Source organism: Camelus bactrianus, chromosome 7 (genome assembly GCF_048773025.1).
Source record: "Camelus bactrianus isolate YW-2024 breed Bactrian camel chromosome 7, ASM4877302v1, whole genome shotgun sequence".
Classification (NCBI taxonomy): Eukaryota; Metazoa; Chordata; class Mammalia; order Artiodactyla; family Camelidae; genus Camelus; species Camelus bactrianus.
Window position 1 is genome coordinate 87320713 of NC_133545.1, and position 24197 is coordinate 87344909.

The following is a 24197-nucleotide window of genomic DNA, read 5'->3' on the forward strand; positions in this document are numbered from 1 at the left end:
TTCTGAGAGATGTGTGTGAGTGAAAGCCGTCCTTCAACTAGCTTGTTGGGAACACAAAGTTTCTTTTCAGTTGCAAACTCACTCCATACATATATATGGTGACGTACTATCTCCAACTCGGTTTTAAGTGAAAACTGCATGATCTTCAAACCGTCACTAGGAAACAAACTGAGAACCAGAGTAAAAGTTTCTCCTGCAACCCTTTCCATTTGTGCTAGATGAACGAACGTTTCTCCACATGCAAATTTCTGAGAGATGTGTGTGTGTGAAAGCCGTCCTTCACCTAGCTTGTTGGGAACACAAAGTTTCTTTTCAGTTGCAAACTCCACTCCATACATATATATGGGGAAGTACTATCTCCAACTCGGTTTTACAGTGAAAACTGCAGGAACTTCAAACCGGCACTAGGAAACTGACTGAAAAACCAGAGTAAAAGTTTCCCCTGCAACCCGTTCCCTTTGTGCTAGATGAACGAACGTCTCTCCACATGCAAAGTTCTGAGAGATGTGTGTGTGTGAAAGCCGTCCTTCACCTAGCTTGTTGGGAACACAAAGTTTCTTTTCAGTTGCAAACTCCACTCCATACATATATATGGGGAGGTAATAGCTCCAACTCGGTTTTACATTGAAAACTGCAGGAACGTCAAACCGGCACTAGGAAACAGTCTGAGAAACCAGAGTAAAAGTTTCTACTGCATCCCGTTCTCTTTGTGCTAGATGAACGAACGTCTCTCCACATGCTGAGTTCTTAGAGATATGTGTGTGTGAAAGCCGCCCTTCACCTAGCTTGTTGGGAACACAAAGTTTCTATTCAGTTGCAAAATCCACTCCATACATATATATGGGGAGGTAGTAGCTCCAACTCGGTTTTACAGTGAAAACTGCAGGAACTTCAAACCGGCAATAGGAAACAGACTGAGAAACCAGAGTAAAAGTTTCTCCTGCAATCCTTTCCCTTTGTGCTAGATGAACGAACGTCTCTCCACATGCAAAGTTCTGAGAGATGTGTGTGTGTGAAAGCCGTACTTCACATAGCTTGTTGGGAACACAAAGTTTCTTTTCATTTGCAAACTCCACTCCATACATATATATGGGGACGTACTATCTCCAACTCGGTTTTAAGTGAAAACTGCATGATCTTCAAACCGTCACTAGGAAACACATTGAGAACCAGAGTAAAAGATTCTCCTGCAACCCGTTCCTTTTGTGCTAGATGAACGAACGTCTCTCCACATGCTCAGTTCTGAGAGAAAAGTGTGTGTGAAAGCCGTCCTTCACCTAGCTTGTTGGGAACACAAAGTTTCTTTTCAGTTGCAAACTCCACTCCATACATATATATGGGGAGGTACAAGCTCAACTCGGTTTTACAGTGAAAACTGCAGGAACTTCAAACCGGCACTAGGAAACAGACTGAGAAACCAGAGTAAAAGTTTGTCCTGCAACCCGTTAAATTTGTGCTAGATGAACGAACGTCTCTCCACATGCAAAGTTCTGAGAGATGTGTGTGTGTGTGAAGCCGTTCTTCACCTAGCTTGTTGGGAACACAAAGTTCCTTTTCAGTTGCAAACTCCACTCCATAAATATATATGGGGAAGTACTATCTCCAACTCGGTTTTACAGTGAAAACTGCAGGAATTTCAAACCGGCACTAGGAAACAGACTGAGAAACCAGAGTAAAATTTTCTCCTGCAACCCGTTCCCTTTGTGCTAGATGAACGAACGTCTCTCCACATGCAAAGTTCTTAGAGATATGTGTGTGTGAAAGCCGTCCTTCACCTAGCTTTTTGGGAACACAAAGTTTCTTTTCAGTTGCAAACTCCACTCCATACATATATATGGGGAGGTAGTAGCTCCAACTCGGTTTTACAGTGAAAACTGCAGGAACTTCAAACCGGCAATAGGAAACAGACTGAGAAACCAGAGTAAAAGTTTCTCCTGCAACCCGTTCCTTTTCTGCTAGATGAACGAACGTCTCTCCACATGCTCAGTTCTGAGAGATAAGTGTGTGTGAAAGCCGTCCTTCACCTAGCTTGTTGGGAACACAAAGTTTCTTTTCAGTTGCTAACTGACTCCATACATATATATGGTGACGTACTATCTCCAACTCGGTTTTAAGTGAAAACTGCATGATCTTCAAACCGTCACTAGGAAACAGTCTGAGAACCAGAGTAAAAGTTTCTCCTGCAACCCGTTCCCTTTGTGCTAGATGAACGAACGTCCCTCAACATGCAAATTGCTGAGAGATGTGTGTGTGTGAAAGCCGTCCTTAACCTAGCTTGTTGGGAAAACAAAGTTTCTTTTCAGTTGAAAACTCCACTCCATACATATATATGGGGAGGTACTATCTCCAAATCGGTTTTACAGTGAAAACTGCAGGAACTTCAAACCGGCACTAGGAAACAGACTGAGAAACCAGAATAAAAGTTTCTCCTGCAACCCGTTCCCTTTGTGCTAGATGAACGAACGTCTCTCCACATGCAAAGTTCTGAGAGATGTGTGTGTGTGAAAGCCGTCCTTCACCTAGATTTTGGGAACACAAAGTTTCTTTTCAGTTGCAAACTCCACACCATACATATATATGGGGAAGTCCTAGCTCCAACTCGGTTATACAGTGAAAACTGCAGGAACTTCAAACCGGCACTAGGAAACAGACTGAGAAACCAGAGTAAAAGTTTCTCCTGCAACCCGTTCCCTTTGTGCTAGATGAACGAACGTCTCTCCACATGCAAAGTTCTGAGAGATGTGTGTGTGTGAAAGCCGTCCTTCACCTAGATTTTGGGAACACAAAGTTTCTTTTCAGTTTCAAACTCCACACCATACATATATATGGGGAAGTACTAGCTCCAACTCGGTTATACAGTGAAAACTGCAGGAACTTCAAACCGGCACTAGGAAACAGACTGAGAAACCAGAGTAAAGGTTTCTCCTGCAACCCGTTCCCTTTGTGCTAGATGAACGAAAATCTATCCACATGCTTATTTCTGAGAGATAGGTGTGTGTGAAAGCCGTCCTTCACCTAGCTTGTTGGGAACACAAAGTTTCTTTTCAGTTGCAAACTCCACTCCATACATATCTATGGGGAGGTAGTAGATCCAACCCGGTTTTACAGTGAAAACTGCAGGAACTTCAAACCGGCACTAGGAAACAGACTGAGAAACCAGAGAAAAAGATTCTCCTGCAACCCGTTCCCTTTGTGCTAGATGAACGAACGTCTCTCCACATGCTCATTTCTGAGAGATAAGTGTGTGTGAAAGCCGTTCTTCACCTAGCTTGTTGGGAACACAAAGTTTATTTTCAGTTGCAAACTCCACTCCATACATATATATGGGGAGTTACACTTCCAACTCGGTTTTACAGTGAAAACTGCAGGAACTTCAAACCGGCACTAGGAAACTGCCTGAGAAACCAGAGTAAAAGTTTCTCCTGTAACCCGTTCCCTTTGTGCTAGATGAACGAACGTCTCTCCACATGCAAAGTTCTGAGAGATAAGTGTGTGTGAAAGCCGTCCTTCACCTAGCTTGTTGGGAACACAAAGTTTCTTTTCAGTTGCAAATTCCACTCCATACATATATATGGGGAAGTACTAGCTCCCACTCGGTTTTACAGTGAAAACTGCAAGAATTTCAAACCCGCACTAGGAAACAGACTGAGAAACCAGAGTAAAAGGTTCTCCTGCAACCCGTTCCCTTTGTGCTAGATGAACGAACGTCTCTCCACATGCTCAGTTCTGAGAGATAAGTGTGTGTGAAAGCCGTCCTTCACCTAGCTTGTTGGGAACACAAAGTTTCTTTTCAGTTGCAAACTCCACTCCATACATATATATGGGGAGGTACTAGCTCCAAATCTGTTTTACAGTGAAAACTGCAGGAACTTCAAACCGGCACTAGGAAACAGACTGAGAAACCAGAGTAAAAGTTTCTCCTGCAACCCGTTCCCATTGTGCTAGATGAACGAACGTCCCTCCACATGCAAATTTCTGAGAGATGTGTGTGTGTGAAAGCCGTCCTTCACCTAGCTTTTTGGGAACACAAAGTTTCTTTTCAGTTGCAAACTCCACTCCATACATATATATGGGGAGGTACTATCTCCAACTCGGTTTTACAGTGAAAACTGCAGGAACTTCAAACCGGCACTAGGAAACAGACTGAGAAACCAGAATAAAATTTTCTCCTGCTACCCGTTCCCTTTGTGCTAGATGAACGAATGTCTCTCCACATGCAAAGTTCTGAGAGATGTGTGTGTGTGAAGTCCGTCCTTCACCTAGATTGTTGGGAACGCAAAGTTTCTTTTCAGTTGCAAACTCCACTCCATACATATATATGGGGAGGTACAAGCTCCAACTCGGTTTTACAGTGAAAACTGCAGGAACATCAAACCGGCACTAGGAAACAGACTGAGAAACCAGAGTAAAAGTTTCCCCTGCAACCCGTTCCCTTTGTGCTAGATGAACGAACGTCTCTCCACATGCAAAATTCTGAGAGATGTGTGTGTGTGAAAGCCGTCCTTCACCTAGCTTGTTGGGAACACAAAGTTTCTTTTCAGTTGCAAACTCTACTCCATACATATATGTTGGTAGGTACTAGCTCCAACTCGGTTTTACAGTGAAAACTGCAGGAACTTCAAACAGGCACTAGGAAACAGTCTGAGAAACCAGAGTAAAAAATTCTACTGAATCCCGTTCCCTTTGTGCTAGATGAACGAACGATACTCCACATGCTCAGTTCTTAGAGATATGTGTGTGTGAAAGCCGTCCTTCACCTAGCTTGTTGGGAACACAAAGTTTCTTTTAAGTTGCAAACTCCACTCCATACATATATATGGGGAGGTTGTAGATCCAACTCGGTTTTACAGTGAAAACTGCAGGAACGTCAAATCGGCACTAGGAAACAGACTGAGAAACCAGAGTAAAAGTTTCTCCTGCAAACCTTTCCCTTTTTGCTAGATGAACGAACGTCTCTCCACATGCAAAGTTCTGAGAGATGTGTGTGTGTGAAAGCCGTCCTTCACCTAGCTTGTTGGGAACACAAAGTTTCTTTTCAGTTGCAAACTCCACTCCATACATATATAAGGGGACGTACTAACTCCAACTCGGTTTTAAGTGAAAACTGCATGATCTTCAAACCGTCACTAGGAAACAGACTGAGAACCAGAGTAAAAGTTTCTCCTGCAACCCGTTCCTTTTGTGCTAGATGAACGAACGTCTCTCCACATGCAAAGTTCTGATAGATAAGCGTGTGTGAAAGCCGTCCTTCACCTAGCTTGTTGGGAACACAAAGTTTCTTTTCAGTTGCAAACTCCACTCCATACATATATATGGGGAGGTACTAGCTCAACTCGGTTTTACAGTGAAAACTGCAGGAACTTCAAACCGGCACTAGGAAACAGACTGAGAAACCAGAGTAAAAGTTTTTCCTGCAACCCGTTCCCTTTGTGCTAGATGAACGAACGTCTCTCCACATGCAAAGTTCTGAGAGATATGTGTGTGTGAAGCCGTCCTTCACCTAGCTTGTTGGGAACAAAAAGTTCCTTTTCAGTTGCAAACTCCACTCCATAAATATATATGGGGAGGTACTATCTCCAACTCGGTTTTACAGTGAAAACTACAGGAACTTCAAACCGGCACTAGGAAACAGACTGAGAAACCAGAGTAAAAGTTTCTCCTGCAACCCTTTCCCTTTGTGCTAGATGAACGAACGTCTCTCCACATGCTGAGTTCTTAGAGATATGTGTGTGTGAAAGCCGTCCTTCACCTAGCTTGTTGGGAACACAAAGTTTCTTTTCAGTTGCAAACTCCACTCCATACATATATATGGGGAGGTAGTAGCTCCAACTCGGTTTTACAGTGAAAACTGCAGGAACTTCAAACCGGCACTAGGAAACAGACTGAGAAACCAGAGTAAAAGTTTCTCCTGCAATCCTTTCCCTTTGTGCTAGATGAACGAACGTCTCTCCACATGCAAAGTTCTGAGAGATGTGTGTGTGTGAAAGCCGTATTTCACATAGCTTGTTGGGAACACAAAGTTTCTTTTCATTTGCAAACTCCACTCCATACATATATATGGGGACGTACTATCTCCAACTCGGTTTTAAGTGAAAACTGCATGATCATCAAACCGTCACTAGGAAACAGACTGAGAACCAGAGTAAAAGTTTCTCCTGCAACCCGTTCCTTTTGTGCTAGATGAACGAACGTCTCTCCACATGCTCAGTTCTGAGAGATAAGTGTGTGTGAAAGCCGTCCTTCAACTAGCTTGTTGGGAACACAAAGTTTCTTTTCAGTTGCAACCTGACTCCATACATATATATGGTGACGTACTATCTCCAACTCGGTTTTAAGTGAAAACTGCATGATCTTCAAACCGTCACTAGGAAACAGACTGAGAACCAGAGTAAAAGTTTCTCCTGCAACCCGTTCCCTTTGTGCTAGATGAACGAACGTCTCTCCACATGCTCATTTCTGAGAGATAAGTGTGTGTGAAAGCCGTCCTTCACCTAGCTTGTTGGGAACACAAAGTTTCTTTTCAGTTGCAAACTCCACTCCATACATATATATGGGGAGGTACAAGCCCCAACTCGGTTTTACAGTGAAAACTGCAGGAAATTCAAACCGGCACTAGGATTCAGTCTGAGAAACCAGAGTAAAAGTTTCTACTGCATCCCGTTCCCTTTGTGCTAGATGAACGAACGTCTCTCCACATGCAAAGTTCTGAGAGATGTGTGTGTGTGAAAGCCGTCCTTCACCTAGCTTGTTGGGAACACAAAGTTTCTTTTCAGTTGCAAACTCCACTCCGTACATATATATGGGGAGGTACTAGCTCCAACTCGATTTTACAGTGAAAACTGCAGGAACTTCAAAACGGCACTAGGAAACAGTCTGAGAAACCAGAGTAAAAGTTTCTACTGCATCCCGTTCTCTTTGTGCTAGATGAACGAACGTCTCTCCACATGCTGAGTTCTTAGAGATATGTGTGTGTGAAAGCCGTCCTTCACCTAGCTTGTTGGGAACACAAAGTTTCTTTTCAGTTGCAAACTCCACTCCATACATATATATGGGGAGGTAGTAGCTCCAACTCGGTTTTACAGTGAAAACTGCAGGAACTTCAAACCGGCAATAGGAAACAGACTGAGAAACCAGAGTAAAAGTTTCTCCTGCAATCCTTTCCCTTTGTGCTAGATGAACGAACGTCTCTCCACATGCAAAGTTCTGAGAGATGTGTGTGTGTGAAAGCCGTATTTCACATAGCTTGTTGGGAACACAAAGTTTCTTTTCATTTGCAAACTCCACTCCATACATATATATGGGGACGTACTATCTCCAACTCGGTTTTAAGTGAAAACTGCATGATCATCAAACCGTCACTAGGAAACAGACTGAGAACCAGAGTAAAAGTTTCTCCTGCAACCCGTTCCTTTTGTGCTAGATGAACGAACGTCTCTCCACATGCTCAGTTCTGAGAGATAAGTGTGTGTGAAAGCCGTCCTTCACCTAGCTTGTTGGGAACACAAAGTTTCTTTTCAGTTGCAACCTGACTCCATACATATATATGGTGACGTACTATCTCCAACTCGGTTTTAAGTGAAAACTGCATGATCTTCAAACCGTCACTAGGAAACAGACTGAGAACCAGAGTAAAAGTTTCTCCTGCAACCCGTTCCCTTTGTGCTAGATGAACGAACGTCTCTCCACATGCTCATTTCTGAGAGATAAGTGTGTGTGAAAGCCGTCCTTCACCTAGCTTGTTGGGAACACAAAGTTTCTTTTCAGTTGCAAACTCCACTCCATACATATATATGGGGAGGTACAAGCTCCAACTCGGTTTTACAGTGAAAACTGCAGGAAATTCAAACCGGCACTAGGAAACAGTCTGAGAAACCAGAGTAAAAGTTTCTACTGCATCCCGTTCCCTTTGTGCTAGATGAACGAACGTCTCTCCACATGCAAAGTTCTGAGAGATGTGTGTGTGTGAAAGCCGTCCTTCACCTAGCTTGTTGGGAACACAAAGTTTCTTTTCAGTTGCAAACTCCACTCCGTACATATATATGGGGAGGTACTAGCTCCAACTCGATTTTACAGTGAAAACTGCAGGAACTTCAAAACGGCACTAGGAAACAGTCTGAGAAACCAGAGTAAAAGTTTCTCCTGCAATCCTTTCCCTTTGTGCTAGATGAACGAACGTCTCACCACATGCTCAGTTCTGAGAGATAAGTGTGTGTGAAAGCCGTCCTTCACCTAGCTTTTTGGGAACACAAAGATTCTTTTCAGTTGCAAACTCCACTCCATACATATATATGGGGAGGTACTAGCTCCAACCCGGTTTTACAGTGAAAACTGCAGGAACTTCAAACCGGCACTAGGAAACAGACTGAGAAACCAGAGAAAAAGATTCTCCTGCAACCCGTTCCCTTTGTGCTAGATGAACGAACGTCTCTCCACATGCTCATTTCTGAGAGATATGTGTGTGTGAAAGCCGTTCTTCACCTAGCTTGTTGGGAACACAAAGTTTATTTTCAGTTGCAAACTCCACTCCATACATATATATGGGGAGTTACACTTCCAACTCGGTTTTACAGTGAAAACTGCAGGAACTTCAAAACGGCACTAGGAAACTGCCTGAGAAACCAGAGTAAAAGTTTCTCCTGTAACCCGTTCCCTTTGTGCTAGATGAACGAAAGTCTCTCCACATGCAAAGTTCTGAGAGATAAGTGTGTGTGAAAGCCGTCCTTCACCTAGCTTGTTGGGAACACAAAGTTTCTTTTCAGTTGCAAACTCCACTCCATACATATATATGGGGAAGTACTAGCTCCCACTCGGTTTTACAGTGAAAACTGCAAGAATTTCAAACCCGCACTGGGAAACAGACTGAGAAACCAGAGTAAAAGTTTCTCCTGCAACCCGTTCCCTTTATGCTAGATGAACGAACGTCTCTCCACATGCTCAGTTCTGAGAGATAAGTGTGTGTGAAAGCCGTCCTTCACCTAGCTTGTTGGGAACACAAAGTTTCTTTTCAGTTGCAAACTCCACTCCATACATATATATGGGGAGGTACTAGCTCCAAATCTGTTTTACAGTGAAAACTGCAGGAACTTCAAACCGGCACTAGGAAACAGACTGAGAAACCAGAGTAAAAGTTTCTCCTGCAACCCGTTCCCATTGTGCTAGATAAACGAACGTCCCTCCACATGCAAATTTCTGAGAGATGTGTGTGTGTGAAAGCCGTCCTTCACCTAGCTTGTTGGGAACACAAAGTTTCTTTTCAGTTGCAAACTCCACTCCATACATATATATGGGGAGGTACTATCTCCAACTCGGTTTTACAGTGAAAACTGCAGGAACTTCAAACCGGCACTAGGAAACAGTCTGAGAAACCAGAGTAAAAGTTTCTCCTGCAACCCGTTCCCTTTGTGCTAGATGAACGAACGTCTCTCCACATGCTCATTTCTGAGAGATAAGTGTGTGTGGAAGCCGTACTTCACCTAGCTTGTTGGGAACACAAAGTTTCTTTTCAGTTGCAAACTCCACTCCATACATATATATGGGGAGGTACAAGCTCCAACTCGGTTTTACAGTGAAAACTGCAGGAAATTCAAACCGGCACTAGGAAACAGTCTGAGAAACCAGAGTAAAAGTTTCTACTGCATCCCGTTCCCTTTGTGCTAGATGAACGAACGTCTCTCCACATGCAAAGTTCTGAGAGATGTGTGTGTGTGAAAGCCGTCCTTCACCTAGCTTGTTGGGAACACAAAGTTTCTTTTCAGTTGCAAACTCCACTCCATACATATATATGGGGAGGTACTAGCTCCAACTCGATTTTACAGTGAAAACTGCAGGAACTTCAAACCGGCACTAGGAAACAGTCTGAGAAACCAGAGTAAAAGTTTCTACTGCATCCCGTTCTCTTTGTGCTAGATGAACGAACGTCTCTCCACATGCTGAGTTCTTAGAGATATGTGTGTGTGAAAGCCGTCCTTCACCTAGCTTGTTGGGAACACAAAGTTTCTTTTCAGTTGCAAACTCCACTCCATACATATATATGGGGAGGTAGTAGCTCCAACTCGGTTTTACAGTGAAAACTGCAGAAACTTCAAACCGGCAATAGGAAACAGACTGAGAAACCAGAGTAAAATTTCTCCTGCGATCCTTTCCATTTGTGCTAGATGAACGAACGTCTCTCCACATGCAAAGTTCTGAGAGATGTGTGTGTGTGAAAGCCGTATTTCACATAGCTTGTTGGGAACACAAAGTTTCTTTTCATTTGCAAACTCCACTCCATACATATATATGGGGACGTACTAGCTCCAACTCGGTTTTAAGTGAAAACTGCATGATCATCAAACCGTCACTAGGAAACAGACTGAGAACCAGAGTAAAAGTTTCTCCTGCAACCCGTTCCTTTTGTGCTAGATGAACGAACGTCTCTCCACATGCAAAGTTCTGAGAGATGTGTGTGTGTGAAGCCGTCCTTCACCTAGCTTGTTGGGAACAAAAAGTTCCTTTTCAGTTGCAAACTCCACTCCATAAATATATATGGGGAGGTACTATCTCCAACTCGGTTTTACAGTGAAAACTACAGGAACTTCAAACCGGCACTAGGAAACAGACTGAGAAACCAGAGTAAAAGTTTCTCCTGTAACCCGTTCCCTTTGTGCTAGATGAACGAACGTCTCTCCACATGCAAAGTTCTGAGAGATGTGTGTGTGTGAAAGCCGTCCTTCAACTAGCTTGTTGGGAACACAAAGTTTCTTTTCAGTTGCAAACTCACTCCATACATATATATGGTGACGTACTATCTCCAACTCGGTTTTAAGTGAAAACTGCATGATCTTCAAACAGTCACTAGGAAACAGACTGAGAACCAGAGTAAAAGTTTCTCCTGCAACCCGTTCCCTTTGTGCTAGATGAAGGAACGTCTCTCCACATGCAAAGTTCTGAGAGATGTGTGTGTGTGAAAGCCGTCCTTCACCTAGCTTGTTGGGAACACAAAGTTTCTTTTCAGTTGCAAACTCCACACCATACATATATATGGGGAAGTACTAGCTCCAACTCGGTTATACAGTGAAAAATGCAGGAACTTCAAACCGGCACTAGGAAACAGACTGAGAAACCAGAGTAAAAGTTTCTCCTGCAACCCGTTCCCTTTGTGCTAGATGAACGAAAATCTATCCACATGCTTATTTCTGAGAGATAAGTGTGTGTGAAAGCCGTCCTTCACCTAGCTTGTTGGGAACACAAAGTTTCTTTTCAGTTGCAAACTCCACTCCATACATATCTATGGGGAGGTAGTAGATCCAACCCGGTTTTACAGTGAAAACTGCAGGAACTTCAAACCGGCACTAGGAAACAGACTGAGAAACCAGAGAAAAAGATTCTCCTGCAACCCGTTCCCTTTGTGCTAGATGAACGAACGTCTCTCCACATGCTCATTTCTGAGAGATATGTGTGTGTGAAAGCCGTTCTTCACCTAGCTTGTTGGGAACACAAAGTTTATTTTCAGTTGCAAACTCCACTCCATACATATATATGGGGAGTTACACTTCCAACTCGGTTTTACAGTGAAAACTGCAGGAACTTCAAAACGGCACTAGGAAACTGCCTGAGAAACCAGAGTAAAAGTTTCTCCTGTAACCCGTTCCCTTTGTGCTAGATGAACGAAAGTCTCTCCACATGCAAAGTTCTGAGAGATAAGTGTGTGTGAAAGCCGTCCTTCACCTAGCTTGTTGGGAACACAAAGTTTCTTTTCAGTTGCAAACTCCACTCCATACATATATATGGGGAAGTACTAGCTCCCACTCGGTTTTACAGTGAAAACTGCAAGAATTTCAAACCCGCACTGGGAAACAGACTGAGAAACCAGAGTAAAAGTTTCTCCTGCAACCCGTTCCCTTTATGCTAGATGAACGAACGTCTCTCCACATGCTCAGTTCTGAGAGATAAGTGTGTGTGAAAGCCGTCCTTCACCTAGCTTGTTGGGAACACAAAGTTTCTTTTCAGTTGCAAACTCCACTCCATACATATATATGGGGAGGTACTAGCTCCAAATCTGTTTTACAGTGAAAACTGCAGGAACTTCAAACCGGCACTAGGAAACAGACTGAGAAACCAGAGTAAAAGTTTCTCCTGCAACCCGTTCCCATTGTGCTAGATAAACGAACGTCCCTCCACATGCAAATTTCTGAGAGATGTGTGTGTGTGAAAGCCGTCCTTCACCTAGCTTGTTGGGAACACAAAGTTTCTTTTCAGTTGCAAACTCCACTCCATACATATATATGGGGAGGTACTATCTCCAACTCGGTTTTACAGTGAAAACTGCAGGAACTTCAAACCGGCACTAGGAAACAGTCTGAGAAACCAGAGTAAAAGTTTCTCCTGCAACCCGTTCCCTTTGTGCTAGATGAACGAACGTCTCTCCACATGCTCATTTCTGAGAGATAAGTGTGTGTGGAAGCCGTACTTCACCTAGCTTGTTGGGAACACAAAGTTTCTTTTCAGTTGCAAACTCCACTCCATACATATATATGGGGAGGTACAAGCTCCAACTCGGTTTTACAGTGAAAACTGCAGGAAATTCAAACCGGCACTAGGAAACAGTCTGAGAAACCAGAGTAAAAGTTTCTACTGCATCCCGTTCCCTTTGTGCTAGATGAACGAACGTCTCTCCACATGCAAAGTTCTGAGAGATGTGTGTGTGTGAAAGCAGTCCTTCACCTAGCTTGTTGGGAACACAAAGTTTCTTTTCAGTTGCAAACTCCACTCCATACATATATATGGGGAGGTACTAGCTCCAACTCGATTTTACAGTGAAAACTGCAGGAACTTCAAACCGGCACTAGGAAACAGTCTGAGAAACCAGAGTAAAAGTTTCTACTGCATCCCGTTCTCTTTGTGCTAGATGAACGAACGTCTCTCCACATGCTGAGTTCTTAGAGATATGTGTGTGTGAAAGCCGTCCTTCACCTAGCTTGTTGGGAACACAAAGTTTCTTTTCAGTTGCAAACTCCACTCCATACATATATATGGGGAGGTAGTAGCTCCAACTCGGTTTTACAGTGAAAACTGCAGGAACTTCAAACCGGCAATAGGAAACAGACTGAGAAACCAGAGTAAAATTTCTCCTGCGATCCTTTCCCTTTGTGCTAGATGAACGAACGTCTCTCCACATGCAAAGTTCTGAGAGATGTGTGTGTGTGAAAGCCGTATTTCACATAGCTTGTTGGGAACACAAAGTTTCTTTTCATTTGCAAACTCCACTCCATACATATATATGGGGACGTACTATCTCCAACTCGGTTTTAAGTGAAAACTGCATGATCATCAAACCGTCACTAGGAAACAGACTGAGAACCAGAGTAAAAGTTTCTCCTGCAACCCGTTCCTTTTGTGCTAGATGAACGAACGTCTCTCCACATGCAAAGTTCTGAGAGATGTGTGTGTGTGAAGCCGTCCTTCACCTAGCTTGTTGGGAACAAAAAGTTCCTTTTCAGTTGCAAACTCCACTCCATAAATATATATGGGGAGGTACTATCTCCAACTCGGTTTTACAGTGAAAACTACAGGAACTTCAAACCGGCACTAGGAAACAGACTGAGAAACCAGAGTAAAAGTTTCTCCTGCAACCCTTTCCCTTTGTGCTAGATGAACGAACGTCTCTCCACATGCTCATTTCTGAGAGATAAGTGTGTGTGAAAGCCGTCCTTCACCTAGCTTGTTGGGAACACAAAGTTTCTTTTCAGTTGCAAACTCCACTCCATACATATATATGGGGAGGTACAAGCTCCAACTCGGTTTTACAGTGAAAACTGCAGGAACTTCAAACCGGCAATAGGAAACAGACTGAGAAACCAGAGTAAAAGTTTCTCCTGCAATCATTTCCCTTTGTGCTAGATGAACGAACGTCTCTCCACATGCAAAGTTCTGAGAGATGTGTGTGTGTGAAAGCCGTATTTCACATAGCTTGTTGGGAACACAAAGTTTCTTTTCATTTGCAAACTCCACTCCATACATATATATGGGGACGTACTATCTCCAACTCGGTTTTAAGTGAAAACTGCATGATCATCAAACCGTCACTAGGAAACAGACTGAGAACCAGAGTAAAAGTTTCTCCTGCAACCCGTTCCTTTTGTGCTAGATGAACGAACGTCTCTCCACATGCTCAGTTCTGAGAGATAAGTGTGTGTGAAAGCCGTCCTTCACCTAGCTTGTTGGGAACACAAAGTTTCTTTTCAGTTGCAACCTGACTCCATACATATATATGGTGACGTACTATCTCCAACTCGGTTTTAAGTGAAAACTGCATGATCTTCAAACCGTCACTAGGAAACTGACTGAGAACCAGAGTAAAAGTTTCTCCTGCAACCCGTTCCCTTTGTGCTAGATGAACGAACGTCTCTCCACATGCTCATTTCTGAGAGATAAGTGTGTGTGAAAGCCGTCCTTCACCTAGCTTGTTGGGAACACAAAGTTTCTTTTCAGTTGCAAACTCCACTCCATACATATATATGGGGAGGTACAAGCTCCAACTCGGTTTTACAGTGAAAACTGCAGGAAATTCAAACCGGCACTAGGAAACAGTCTGAGAAACCAGAGTAAAAGTTTCTACTGCATCCCGTTCCCTTTGTGCTAGATGAACGAACGTCTCTCCACATGCAAAGTTCTGAGAGATGTGTGTGTGTGAAAGCCGTCCTTCACCTAGCTTGTTGGGAACACAAAGTTTCTTTTCAGTTGCAAACTCCACTCCGTACATATATATGGGGAGGTACTAGCTCCAACTCGATTTTACAGTGAAAACTGCAGGAACTTCAAAACGGCACTAGGAAACAGTCTGAGAAACCAGAGTAAAAGTTTCTACTGCATCCCGTTCTCTTTGTGCTAGATGAACGAACGTCTCTCCACATGCTGAGTTCTTAGAGATATGTGTGTGTGAAAGCCGTCCTTCACCTAGCTTGTTGGGAACACAAAGTTTCTTTTCAGTTGCAAACTCCACTCCATACATATATATGGGGAGGTAGTAGCTCCAACTCGGTTTTACAGTGAAAACTGCAGGAACTTCAAACCGGCAATAGGAAACAGACTGAGAAACCAGAGTAAAAGTTTCTCCTGCAATCCTTTCCCTTTGTGCTAGATGAACGAAAGTCTCTCCACATGCAAAGTTCTGAGAGATGTGTGTGTGTGAAAGCCGTATTTCACATAGCTTGTTGGGAACACAAAGTTTCTTTTCATTTGCAAACTCCACTCCATACATATATATGGGGACGTACTATCTCCAACTCGGTTTTAAGTGAAAACTGCATGATCATCAAACCGTCACTAGGAAACAGACTGAGAACCAGAGTAAAAGTTTCTCCTGCAACCCGTTCCTTTTGTGCTAGATGAACGAACGTCTCTCCACATGCTCAGTTCTGAGAGATAAGTGTGTGTGAAAGCCGTCCTTCACCTAGCTTGTTGGGAACACAAAGTTTCTTTTCAGTTGCAAACTGACTCCATACATATATATGGTGACGTACTATCTCCAACTCGGTTTTAAGTGAAAACTGCATGATCTTCAAACCGTCACTAGGAAACAGGCTGAGAACCAGAGTAAAAGTTTCTCCTGCAACCCGTTCCCTTTGTTCTAGATGAACGAACGTTTCTCCACATGCAAATTTCTGAGAGATGTGTGTGTGTGAAAGCCGTCCTTCACCTAGCTTGTTGGGAACACAAAGTTTCTTTTCAGTTGCAAACTCCACTCCATACATATATATGGGGAAGTACTACCTCCAAATCGGTTTTACAGTGAAAACTGCAGGAACTTCAAATCGGCTCTAGGAAACAGACTGAGAAACCAGAGTAAAAGTTTCTCCTGCCACCCGTTCCCTTTGTGCTAGATGAACGAACGTCTCACCACATGCTCAGTTCTGAGAGATAAGTGTGTGTGAAAGCCGTCCTTCACCTAGCTTTTTGGGAACACAAAGATTCTTTTCAGTTGCAATCTCCACTCCATACATATATATGGGGAGGTACTAGCTCCAACCCGGTTTTACAGTGAAAACTGCAGGAACTTCAAACCGGCACTAGGAAACAGACTGAGAAACCAGAATAATAGTTTCTCCTGCAACCCTTTCCTTTTGTGCTAGATAAACGAACGTCTCTCCACATGCAAAGTTCTGAGAGATGTGTGTGTGTGAAAGCCGTCCTTCACCTAGCTTGTTGGGAACACAAAGTTTCTTTTCAGTTGCAAACTCCACTCCATACATATATATGGGGAGGTAGTAGCTCCAACTCGGTTTTACAGCGAAAACTGCAGGAACTTCAAACCGGCACTAGGAAACAGACTGAGAAATAAGAGTAAAAGTTTCTCCTGCAACCCTTTCCCTTTGTGCTAGATGAACGAAAGTCTCTCCACATGCAAAGTTCTGAGAGATGTGTGTGTGTGAAAGCCGTACTTCACATAGCTTGTTGGGAACACAAAGTTTCTTTTCATTTGCAAACTCCACTCCATACATATATATGGGGACGTACTATCTCCAACTCGGTTTTAAGTGAAAACTGCATGATCTTCAAACCGTCACTAGGAAACAGACTGAGAACCAGAGTAAAAGTTTCTCCTGCAACCCGTTCCTTTTGTGCTAGATGAACGAACGTCTCTCCACATGCTCAGTTCTGAGACATAAGTGTGTGTGAAAGCCGAACTTCACCTAGCTTGTTGGGAACACAAAGTTTCTTTTCAGTTGCAAACCCCACTCCATACATATATATGGGGAGGTACTAGCTCAACTCGGTTTTACAGTGAAAACTGCAGGAACTTCAAACCGGCACTAGGAAACAGACTGAGAAACCAGAGTAAAAGTTTGTCCTGCAACCCGTTCCCTTTGTGCTAGATGAACGAACGTCTCTCCACATGCAAAGTTCTGAGAGATGTGTGTGTGTGAAAGCCGTCCTTCAACTAGCTTGTTGGGAACACAAAGTTTCTTTTCAGTTGCAAACTCACTCCATACATATATATGGTGACGTACTATCTCCAACTCGGTTTTAAGTGAAAACTGCATGATCTTCAAACAGTCACTAGGAAACAGACTGAGAACCAGAGTAAAAGTTTCTCCTGCAACCCGTTCCCTTTGTGCTAGATGAACGAACGTTTCTCCACATGCAAATTTCTGAGAGATGTGTGTGTGTGAAAGCCGTCCTTCACATAGCTTGTTGGGAACACAAAGTTTCTTTTCAGTTGCAAACTCCACACCATACATATATATGGGGAAGTACTAGCTCCAACTCGGTTATACAGAGAAAACTGCAGGAACTTCAAACCGGCATTAGGAAACAGACTGAGAAACCAGAGTAAAAGTTTCTCCTGCAACCCGTTCCCTTTGTGCTAGATGAAGGAACGTCTCTCCACATGCAAAGTTCTGAGAGATGTGTGTGTGTGAAAGCCGTCCTTCACCTAGATTTTGGGAACACAAAGTTTCTTTTCAGTTGCAAACTCCACACCATACATATATATGGGGAAGTACTAGCTCCAACTCGGTTATACAGTGAAAAATGCAGGAATTTCAAACCGGCACTAGGAAACAGACTGAGAAACCAGAGTAAAAGTTTCTCCTGCAACCCGTTCCCTTTGTGCTAGATGAACGAAAATCTATCCACATGCTTATTTCTGAGAGATAAGTGTGTGTGAAAGCCGTCCTTCACCTAGCTTGTTGGGAACACAAAGTTTCTTTTCAGTTGCAAACTCCACTCCATACATATCTATGGGGAGGTAGTAGATCCAACCCGGTTTTACAGTGAAAACTGCAGGAACTTCAAACCGGCACTAGGAAACAGACTGAGAAACCAGAGAAAAAGATTCTCCTGCAACCCGTTCCCTTTGTGCTAGATGAACGAACGTCTCTCCACATGCTCATTTCTGAGAGATATGTGTGTGTGAAAGCCGTTCTTCACCTCGCTTGTTGGGAACACAAAGTTTATTTTCAGTTGCAAACTCCACTCCATACATATATATGGGGAGTTACACTTCCAACTCGGTTTTACAGTGAAAACTGCAGGAACTTCAAAACGGCACTAGGAAACTGCCTGAGAAACCAGAGTAAAAGTTTCTCCTGTAACCCGTTCCCTTTGTGCTAGATGAACGAAAGTCTCTCCACATGCAAAGTTCTGAGAGATAAGTGTGTGTGAAAGCCGTCCTTCACCTAGCTTGTTGGGAACACAAAGTTTCTTTTCAGTTGCAAACTCCACTCCATACATATATATGGGGAAGTACTAGCTCCCACTCGGTTTTACAGTGAAAACTGCAAGAATTTCAAACCCGCACTGGGAAACAGACTGAGAAACCAGAGTAAAAGTTTCTCCTGCAACCCGTTCCCTTTATGCTAGATGAACGAACGTCTCTCCACATGCTCATTTCTGAGAGATAAGTGTGTGTGAAAGCCGTCCTTCACCTAGCTTGTTGGGAACACAAAGTTTCTTTTCAGTTGCAAACTCCACTCCATACATATATATGGGGAGGTACTAGCTCCAAATCTCTTTTACAGTGAAAACTGCAGGAACTTCAAACCGGCACTAGGAAACAGACTGAGAAACCAGAGTAAAAGTTTCTCCTGCAACCCGTTCCCATTGTGCTAGATAAACGAACGTCCCTCCACATGCAAATTTCTGAGAGATGTGTGTGTGTGAAAGCCGTCCTTCACCTAGCTTGTTGGGAACACAAAGTTTCTTTTCAGTTGCAAACTCCACTCCATACATATATATGGGGAGGTACTATCTCCAACTCGGTTTTACAGTGAAAACTGCAGGAACTTCAAACCGGCACTAGGAAACAGTCTGAGAAACCAGAGTAAAAGTTTCTCCTGCAACCCGTTCCCTTTGTGCTAGATGAACGAACGTCTCTCCACATGCTCATTTCTGAGAGATAAGTGTGTGTGGAAGCCGTACTTCACCTAGCTTGTTGGGAACACAAAGTTTCTTTTCAGTTGCAAACTCCACTCCATACATATATATGGGGAGGTACAAGCTCCAACTCGGTTTTACAGTGAAAACTGCAGGAAATTCAAACCGGCACTAGGAAACAGTCTGAGAAACCAGAGTAAAAGTTTCTACTGCATCCCGTTCCCTTTGTGCTAGATGAACGAACGTCTCTCCACATGCAAAGTTCTGAGAGATGTGTGTGTGTGAAAGCCGTCCTTCACCTAGCTTGTTGGGAACACAAAGTTTCTTTTCAGTTGCAAACTCCACTCCATACATATATATGGGGAGGTACTAGCTCCAACTCGATTTTACAGTGAAAACTGCAGGAACTTCAAACCGGCACTAGGAAACAGTCTGAGAAACCAGAGTAAAAGTTTCTACTGCATCCCGTTCTCTTTGTGCTAGATGAACGAACGTCTCTCCACATGCTGAGTTCTTAGAGATATGTGTGTGTGAAAGCCGTCCTTCACCTAGCTTGTTGGGAACACAAAGTTTCTTTTCAGTAGCAAACTCCACTCCATAGATATATATGGGGAGGTAGTAGCTCCAACTCGGTTTTACAGTGAAAACTGCAGGAACTTCAAACCGGCAATAGGAAACAGACTGAGAAACCAGAGTAAAATTTCTCCTGCGATCCTTTCCCTTTGTGCTAGATGAACGAACGTCTCTCCACATGCAAAGTTCTGAGAGATGTGTGTGTGTGAAAGCCGTATTTCACATAGCTTGTTGGGAACACAAAGTTTCTTTTCATTTGCAAACTCCACTCCATACATATATATGGGGACGTACTAACTCCAACTCGGTTTTAAGTGAAAACTGCATGATCATCAAACCGTCACTAGGAAACAGACTGAGAACCAGAGTAAAAGTTTCTCCTGCAACCCGTTCCTTTTGTGCTAGATGAACGAACGTCTCTCCACATGCTCAGTTCTGAGAGATAAGTGTGTGTGAAAGCCGTCCTTCACCTAGCTTGTTGGGAACACAAAGTTTCTTTTCAGTTGCAAACTGACTCCATACATATATATGGTGACGTACTATCTCCAACTCGGTTTTAAGTGAAAACTGCATGATCTTCAAACCGTCACTAGGAAACAGGCTGAGAACCAGAGTAAAAGTTTCTCCTGCAACCCGTTCCCTTTGTGCTAGATGTACGAACGTTTCTCCACATGCAAATTTCTGAGAGATGTGTGTGTGTGAAAGCCGTCCTTCACCTAGCTTGTTGGGAACACAAAGTTTCTTTTCAGTTGCAAACTCCACTCCATACATATATATGGGGAAGTACTATCTCCAACTCGGTTTTACAGTGAAAACTGCAGGAACTTCAAATCGGCTCTAGGAAACAGACTGAGAAACCAGAGTAAAAGTTTCTCCTGCCACCCGTTCCCTTTGTGCTAGATGAACGAACGTCTCAACACATGCTCAGTTCTGAGAGATAAGTGTGTGTGAAAGCCGTCCTTCACCTAGCTTTTTGGGAACACAAAGATTCTTTTCAGTTGCAAACTCCACTCCATACATATATATGGGGAGGTACTAGCTCCAACCCGGTTTTACAGTGAAAACTGCAGGAACTTCAAACCGGCACTAGGAAACAGACTGAGAAACCAGAATAAAAGTTTCTCCTGCAACCCGTTCCCTTTGTGCTAGATGAACGAACGTCTCTCCACATGCAAAGTTCTGAGAGATGTGTGTGTGTGAAAGCCGTACTTCACCTAGATTGTTGGGAACACAAAGTTTCTTTTCAGTTGCAAACTCCACTCCATACATATATATGGGGAGTTAGTAGATCCAACTCGGTTTTACAGCGAAAACTGCAGGAACTTCAAACCGGCACTAGGAAACAGACTGAGAAACCAGAGTAATAGATTCTCCTGCAACCCTTTCCCTTTGTGCTAGATGAACGAAAGTCTCTCCACATGCAAAGTTCTGAGAGATGTGTGTGTGTGAAAGCCGTACTTCACATAGCTTGTTGGGAACACAAAGTTTCTTTTCATTTGCAAACTCCACTCCATACATATATATGGATACGTACTATCTCCAACTCGGTTTTAAGTGAAAACTGCATGATCTTCAAACCGTCACTAGGAAACAGACTGAGAACCAGAGTAAAAGTTTCTCCTGCAACCCGTTCCTTTTGTGCTAGATGAACGAACGTCTCTCCACATGCTCAGTTCTGAGAGATAAGTGTGTGTGAAAGCCGTCCTTCACCTAGCTTGTTGGGAACAAAAAGTTCCTTTTCAGTTGCAAACTCCACTCCATAATTATATATGGGGAGGTACTATCTCCAACTCGGTTTTACAGTGAAAACTGCAGGAAATTCAAACCGGCACTAGGAAACAGACTGAGAAACCAGAGTAAAATTTTCTCTTGCAACCCGTTCCCTTTGTGCTAGATGAACGAACGTCTCTCCACATTCTCATTTCTGAGAGATAACAGTGTGTGAAAGCTGTCCTTCACCTAGCTTGTTGGGAACACAAAGTTTCTTTTCATTTGCAAACTCCACTCCATACATATATATGGATACGTACTATCTCCAACTCGGTTTTAAGTGAAAACTGCATGATCTTCAAACCGTCACTAGGAAACAGACTGAGAACCAGAGTAAAAGTTTCTCCTGCAACCCGTTCCTTTTGTGCTAGATGAACGAACGTCTCTCCACATGCTCAGTTCTGAGAGATAAGTGTGTGTGAAAGCCGTCCTTCACCTAGCTTGTTGGGAACACAAAGTTTCTTTTCAGTTGCAAACTCCACTCCATACATATATATGGGGAGGTACTAGCTCAACTCGGTTTTACAGTGAAAACTGCAGGAACTTCAAACCGGCACTAGGAAACAGACTGAGAAACCAGAGTAAAAGTTTGTCCTGCAACCCGTTCCCTTTGTGCTAGATGAACGAACGTCTCTCCATATGCAAAGTTCTGAGAGATGTGTGTGTGTGAAGCCGGCCTTCACCTAGCTTGTTGGGAACAAAAAGTTCCTTTTCAGTTGCAAACTCCACTCCATAATTATATATGGGGAGGTACTATCTCCAACTCGGTTTTACAGTGAAAACTGCAGGAAATTCAAACCGGCACTAGGAAACAGACTGAGAAACCAGAGTAAAATTTTCTCTTGCAACCCGTTCCCTTTGTGCTAGATGAACGAACGTCTCTCCACATTCTCATTTCTGAGAGATAACAGTGTGTGAAAGCTGTCCTTCACCTAGCTTGCTGGGAACACAAAGTTTCTTTTCAGTTGCAAACTCCACTCCATACATATATATGGGGAAGTAGAACCTCCAACTCTGTTTTACAGTGAAAACTGCAGGAACTTCAAACCGGCACTAGGAAACAGACTGAGAAACCAGAATAAAAGTTTCTCCTGCAACCCGTTCCCTTTGTGCTAGATGAACTAACGTCTCTCCACATGCAAAGTTCTGAGAGATGTGTGTGTGTGAAATCCGTTCTTCACCTAGATTGTTGGGAACACAAAGTTTCTTTTCAGTTGCAAACTCCACTCCATACATATATATGGGGAGGTACTATCTCCAACTCGGTTTTACAGTGAAAACTGCAGGAACATCAAACCGGCACTAGGAAACAGACTGAGAAACCAGAATAAAAGTTTCTCCTGCAACCCGTTCCTTTTGTGCTAGATGAACGAACGTCTCTCCACATGCTCAGTTCTGAGAGATAAGTGTGTGTGAAAGCCGTCCTTCACCTAGCTTGTTGGGAACACAAAGTTTCTTTTCAGTTGCAAACTCCACTCCATACATATATATGGGGAGGTACTAGCTCAACTCGGTTTTACAGTGAAAACTGCAGGAACTTCAAACCGGCACTAGGAAACAGACTGAGAAACCAGAGTAAAAGTTTGTCCTGCAACCCGTTCCCTTTGTGCTAGATGAACGAACGTCTCTCCACATGCAAAGTTCTGAGAGATGTGTGTGTGTGAAGCCGTCCTTCACCTAGCTTGTTGGGAACAAAAAGTTCCTTTTCAGTTGCAAACTCCACTCCATAATTATATATGGGGAGGTACTATCTCCAACTCGGTTTTACAGTGAAAACTGCAGGAAATTCAAACCGGCACTAGGAAACAGACTGAGAAACCAGAGTAAAATTTTCTCTTGCAACCCGTTCCCTTTGTGCTAGATGAACGAACGTCTCTCCACATTCTCATTTCTGAGAGATAACTGTGTGTGAAAGCCGTCCTTCACCTAGCTTGTTGGGAACACAAAGTTTCTTTTCAGTTGCAAACTCCACTCCATACATATATATGGGGAAGTAGAACCTCCAACTCTGTTTTACAGTGAAAACTGCAGGAACTTCAAACCGGCACTAGGAAACAGACTGAGAAACCAGAATAAAAGTTTCTCCTGCAACCCGTTCCCTTTGTGCTAGATGAACGAACGTCTCTCCACATGCAAAGTTCTGAGAGATGTGTGTGTGTGAAATCCGTCCTTCACCTAGATTGTTGGGAACACAAAGTTTCTTTTCAGTTGCAAACTCCACTCCATACATATATATGGGGAGGTACTATCTCCAACTCGGTTTTACAGTGAAAACTGCAGGAACATCAAACCGGCACTAGGAAACAGACTGAGAAACCAGAGTAAAAGTTTCTCCTGCAACCCGTTCCCTTTGTGCTAGATGAACGAAAGTCTCTCCACATGCTCAGTTCTGAGAGATAAGTGTGTGTGAAAGCCGTCCTTCACCTAGCTAGTTGGGAACACAAAGTTTCTTTTCAGTTGCAAACTCCACTCCATACATATATATGGGGAGGTACTAGCTCAACTCGGTTTTACAGTGAAAACTGCAGGAACTTCAAACCGGCACTAGGAAACAGACTGAGAAACCAGAGTAAAAGTTTGTCCTGCAACCCGTTCCCTTTGTGCTAGATGAACGAACGTCTCTCCACATGCAAAGTTCTGAGAGATGTGTGTGTGTGAAGCCGTCCTTCACCTAGCTTGTTGGGAACAAAAAGTTCCTTTTCAGTTGCAAACTCCACTCCATAATTATATATGGGGAGGTATTATCTCCAACTCGGTTTTACAGTGAAAACTGCAGGAAATTCAAACCGGCACTAGGAAACAGACTGAGAAACCAGAGTAAAATTTTCACTTGCAACCCGTTCCCTTTGTGCTAGATGAACGAACGTCTCTCCACATTCTAATTTCTGAGAGATAACTGTGTGTGAAAGCCGTCCTTCACCTAGCTTGTTGGGAACACAAAGTTTCTTTTCAGTTGCAAACTCCACTCCATACATATATATGGGGAAGTAGAACCTCCA